Here is a 6000-nt window from a genome sequence, read left to right on the forward strand (position 1 = left end):
GTCTGAGCACACAGTAGAACAGAATCTGAAGCAAGATCTTGATCTTTTCATTACAGACATCAAGAGACCTTCTCTGCAAGCCAGGCAGCGGCTGCAACCTCAGTGCAGTGAACAGAAATCAGCTCCCTTAACCAACGCTAATGATAATTACCCTATTCGATATGCTCTTCCTGTCAGTAAAAAATAACATTCTCTCTCTGCTAAGCTCTGGGTACCCTGACATAACTCTTATGACACATAAAAGGAGGAAGGAAGGACAAACAGGCACATTTCCTGCTAAGTAAGCAGAGATCCTTCCACATAAAAGCTTCCAGGAGCATACACCTTTAAGGTGCTACAGGGCTGCATGGGTAGATCCCACCAAACTCCATCCACCTGGGCGGACGTCGCTATGTTCAGAGGAAGCATTGCTGAATTCACCACTGAATCAGGTCTACTGGTGCACAGGGCTGCACAGCACAAACCAACCTAACACGTGAAAATAAAGCCAGGGCTTGCATGGGTGACTTCAGTATTTTCCCTCAATTTGTTTTCCTGGTTCAGAAAGACAATCCGCTTATCACCACGCAAAAATCCTACCTCTCTGCCAACTCCGCCCTTCTGGACAGTAACATGGAAGTTAAGAAAAACCGTACCTGGGACATTGTACATGTACGTAACAAACTGAAGAGTAAGTGAATCAACTTTTTATTGGTAAAAATGAAGCAAGACGCACGAAACCCTGCTACCCTTTCTTCTCCTCTCTACATGCCATCATCTTAACTTGACAGCAGACACACCTCACAACGAGGAGAGCCTCAACACTGAGGGCTCCCTCAGCCTGTCTCCCCCCTCTCTCCTCGTGTCCATACCCTGTAACCCCTCATAATATGAACACACCAACACTGAAAGAAAAAACCTGCAAGGCTTCCGGAGTGTCAAACACAATCACTGCAGAAGAATCGCTGCTAAAGAACCCAGCACAACCAAACAAGATGCATTCCGTAACAGCTTTGGAAAACACAGCTATAACTCTGCTTGCCCTGCTGTCTGCAAGCCTCAATGAAGTAGATTCTAAAATTAAATTAAATTAATTGGAACCACTTTCCTGCACATCACTCAACCAAGTGGGGGGCTGGCCTGACGCCGTGCATTACAAAATCAGTCACAGAAACCATAATCCAGCTCAGACAACTCAAATCCTTTCTTTATGCCAGATCCACGTGTTTAGGAGTACAGTGAAACCTGATTAAGGTTGCGTTGTCTGTGAGAAGTTCTGAGCCTTACTCATTAACATGGAATGCCACTGAGAAGTCTCTTCTAGTTTCATCAACACTACTTTCTCTCTGTTTGCCTTCTCTCTTTTCAAACTACTCCTATGCCTAATGGCAGCAAGGAGCACAAGGGAAAACAGAAATAAATCAACCAGATCACAAAGCTGGGGAAAAGGGGAAAAAAAGAATTGAAAAAATAAATGTGAAGTAGTTACTACAGAAAAAAAAAATTCTGCAAGGTTTTTCATTGTGTGTTCTTTCACACACCGATGGCTCTTCTCTACACACTGTCAAGTCTTATTTTCTGACTTACCAGCAGCAGAACTAATGAAAAAGAAAAATTACAGAACAGAATCATTAGGCCGGAAAAGACCTCAGAGATAATTGACTCCAATCATACCTGTCTACTACTAAATCATGTCCCCAAGCACCTCACCCGCTTTTAAAACCCCTCCAGGGATGGGAGGGGACCTCCCTGGGCAGCCTCTGCCAGTGCTTGAGAACCGTTTCAGTGAAGAAATTTTTCCTAATGTCCAATCTAAACCTCCCCTGACACAGCTTGAGGCCATTTTCTCTTGTCCTATTGCCTCTCACTTGGGAGAAGAGACGAAGACCCACCTCGCTACAACCTCCTTTCAGGCAGTTGGAGAGAGCAATGAGGTCTCCCCTCAGCCTCCTCTTCTCCAGGCTAAACACCCCCGGCTCTCTCAGCCGCTCCTCATAAGACTTGTTCTCCAGACCCTTCACCACCTTTGTTCCCCTTCTCTGGACACACTCCAGGACCTCAATGTCTTTCCTATAGCGAGGGGCCCAAAACCGAACTCAGGATTCGAGATGCAGCCTCACCAGGACAAAGCACAGGAGGAGAAGACAAATAAATAACAGAACAAGAATTTAAAGAAAAAAATAACACAAAATAAATGGCAACCGCCATTTAAAACAAAATCACAAATTATTGTTGCAGAAGAAGGATTTCCTCTCATTTATTAGCAAAAAATACTGGAGAAGAACATGACCATCACATTCCTACACATGGTCCTGCTCTATAGAACAATGTCCTTGAAGAAATTTACTGGTGGACGTACCAAGGGCAAAGATGCTCTAAATCTGCTGTTAATATGGATTTGACAGCAAGAACTGGACTCGTACTGTCCAAATTACTCACTTGCCATTACTTTCTACAGAAGAAAGCACTACCGAGCTTAAACATTGTTTATCACATTTGACAGGTTTGATGGAAATTTTATATATATCTGTACAGCTGCTTGCAGCTGAAGTGGCAAAGAGCACTTTACAGAATCTTAAAGCCGCTCACACCTAAATTAGCAGTTCCTTTTAATGACAGGAGATGGCCAAGCACAAGAGAAATGTGATACACGTCAAATATGAACAACTTCCTGATTGGATTATCTTCACCCTCTCAGCTATCAAAATCCTTCAAGTAAACGCTTGAAGTGTTTGTGTTTCAACAAAGATGAATTCACCACCACCGGTTTAGGTATTCCTGAAAAGAGGCACTGTGACAATTCCAGCAAAAACCCTCATCGTCATTCCACCTGAAACAAAAGCCACAACACTAATTTGTGCAACAAATATGACCAGCTAGCATTGTGCTCATTGTGCCACCTGCCAGAGAGCAGCACAGCCTTCCAATGGTCACCAGCAACACTAACGTATTTGGAAAATATTAAACCCATCAAATGGTTTCACAGCATAATTACAATAATAAATGTCAAGAGTTATTTTCATTAAACTAAAGGAAAGTAAATTCAGTAAATAACACTAAGCGCCGAAGCCTGGATTTCTGGGCCATAACCTGGTCCTCCCGACTGCTCTGTGACCTTGAACAAATCAAACCATACCTCAGTTTTCCAGCCATAGAAGAATAATTCAGATCCTAGTGCTTATCAGAAACAGGCAGCGTTATGCTGTCAAGCATACGCCTTTCATAACTAATGAACATACCCCAGAGCTAAGTTTACAGTTGTGAAGGCCTGGGAGGAGGAAAAGAATTGGTCAAAGAAACATTTTCCATTCCACTTCTCCCCTACCAACATTCAAAGCCTGTTTGCCCCAGCAGTCTCTGTGACACAAAGCAGCACTGCAGAAAACCTGCACGTTCAAGAACTCACCGTGATAACATCGAGAATGCTGAGAAGGCTGTGGACGCTGTCTCCTGCCAGCACCTCCTTGACAACCACTTCTGTTCCATCCTGCAAAGGTGGAAGATTACTGCAGGGTCACAGCAGCATATATGGCACACGTGGAGCATTACAGAGAGCTTAACTTGCTCTCCCCCGCTTCCCAGATACTCTAAACAGCTCTAAAAGAAATGGTCGCCCGTCAAAACTTAGGTGCTCGTCTCCTCTCTGCTGTGATGGAGTGTGCTAATTCAATCCCCCAAAATTTTAAACCATCATTCTAAAAGTAATGAATTAAAAGAAACTAAAAGCCAGTCTGGTTAGGGGGAGAAGTGACCTTGTTGTCTTTGCTAGGTAACAACCAAAAAAAGCTTCCTTCACTCCGAGACAATTCCCTCCCTTATCAAGGGAATATGTGCCAAGAGCTAGTAAAAAACAAAGAATAGATAATATTCCATAACAGAATATTACAGAGGGACATGTACTTGGTCTTCCCGCTCTGCACACCTATTTTATGATACTACTGTTCAAAAGGAGAATGTTTCCAATGCTATGAAAATCAGTTCTACCTCATCCCCCCTCAGCAACCATGCAACTAGAGTACGCAAGAACATTACAGAATGCCTGATCAGCATCATGTTCCACTCACTCATCTATGACACCAGGGACAACAGCTCAAAACCTTGATCTCTATCAATCTCATGGCCTTGAAGGGCTGGGGGTAATCCTTTCTAAATCACTATGATTCCAACGTCTAAGTTAAATCAATGCCTAAGGATTCCTGCCAAGCTATTTGCTCTGACGAAAGACTCGTCTCGAGAACCACAGATGAATTTATCCTTACGCTTTCTTGAATGCAGACTTCCAGCTTGCCATCCTGCACAACGTAGATGCTGTTGTCCAGCTGCCCAGGACGGAAGATGTATTCCCCTTCATGCAGCTGCACAAAAAACATGTGCTTGCACAGCTCCAGGAAAAGAGGTTTCCCAAAGCGGCCAAGGACTCTGCAGGACAGAAAACGCAAAGGGAAAACTGAAAATACTGGAGTTCCTTTTTGAGTAGCACTCCGAGCAACGCCAGCAGACTGAGAAGGAAGTGTATCCAGTCTTCCTCAAGCACCAGCATGGCTTTTGAAGGGGAAGAAATACAAAAACCTACAGGATTCATATATTCTGTAAGAAAAGTTACCCTATGGAACTTTCCCTTTTAGCACAGTGACCTTGTCCCCATAACAAAAACATGAGGAAGGCTGAAAACAAAAGGAAAGACATCTGCACATATTTCTAAGTTTGAAATATGAGACTTCCTGCAGATAACGTGCAACTGGACTCATTCAATACTGAAACCAGTCAGTCGCTACCAGGCAGACAGAAATAGGCATCTTAAGCCTGATCGCACGCACCAGAAGGGGCCTCCACACAGCTCAGTCAGCTCACATTTAACAGCATCAATCAATCAAATTCTCTGCAACATCAATTGGTCATACGAGATCACAATTCCACAGTAGAACATTTAGATGACTTAAATAGCAGTTTTACTAGAGTATGTGTGACCTTCAAGACAATTATATGTCAGAACAGCTTTATCATCATCCCTATCCCCTAATTTAAGCCACTAATCCACCTCTTCAACTCTTTTCTCCCCGCACACCCCGCCCCCCCCGGCTATTTTTTCAATGCACTTAATTATTTTCTTAAATTTTCTAGAAACTTAGAAGTCATTTATTCTTTTCTCATAGTCAGATGAACTTTCAGTCAACTGCTTAAAGGCCCTGACCGTACTGTGATAAAATTTAAGACTTGCCACGAACTGCCAAGTATTCAGATCACTTCAACATCCACCAAAATCAAGTTGAAGCTTCCCTCTCCATTTGACATTACCTAACATTTTTAAGCATGTATAGGACCTCCCATGTAAAGAATTCCCATTTGCCATCAAACTCAGTCAGATCTGCCTCTAGCAAAGAGGGAGGCGGCTCTTTTGGTTGCAGAGCTGGACACTCCTTCTTAATGCGCAGAATTCTAGAAAGAGAAAGACAAATCAGAAAGCTCATCAAATTGTTCGTTTGGAAAAGATCTTTAAGATCATTGAGTCTGACCACACCTGTCCACTACTCCATCAGATCCCTGAGCACCTCATCTACCCATCTTTTAAACCCCTCTAGGGATGGTGATTCTCCCACCGCCCTGGGCAGCCTCTGCCAGGCCTGAGAACCCTTTCAGGACAGAATTGTTTTCCTAATATCCAAACTCAACCTGCTCTGGCATAACTTGAGGCCATTCCCTCTCATCCTATCACTAATTACTTGGGAGAAGAGACCAGCACCCACCTCACTACAATCTCCTTTCAGGCAAGTGATGAGGTGTCCCCTCAGCCTCCTTTTCTCCACACTAAACAACCCCAGTTCCCTCAGCTGCCTCTCATAAGGCTTGTTCTCCAAGGCTTGTTCAGGATGTCTCCTCATTTGTTTTAAGCGCAGGCTGTGTGCTGATGCCTCAGGTTGACTTCAACACTAAATACACACCGTGCCAAGATACACATTACCAAGTAGCTAAGACAGCAGCGTTCCACCTTCCTGCCTTTCCTCAGCGCCGCGTGCCCTCCCT

Source organism: Phaenicophaeus curvirostris, chromosome 20 (assembly GCF_032191515.1).
Source record: "Phaenicophaeus curvirostris isolate KB17595 chromosome 20, BPBGC_Pcur_1.0, whole genome shotgun sequence".
Classification (NCBI taxonomy): domain Eukaryota; kingdom Metazoa; phylum Chordata; class Aves; order Cuculiformes; family Cuculidae; genus Phaenicophaeus; species Phaenicophaeus curvirostris.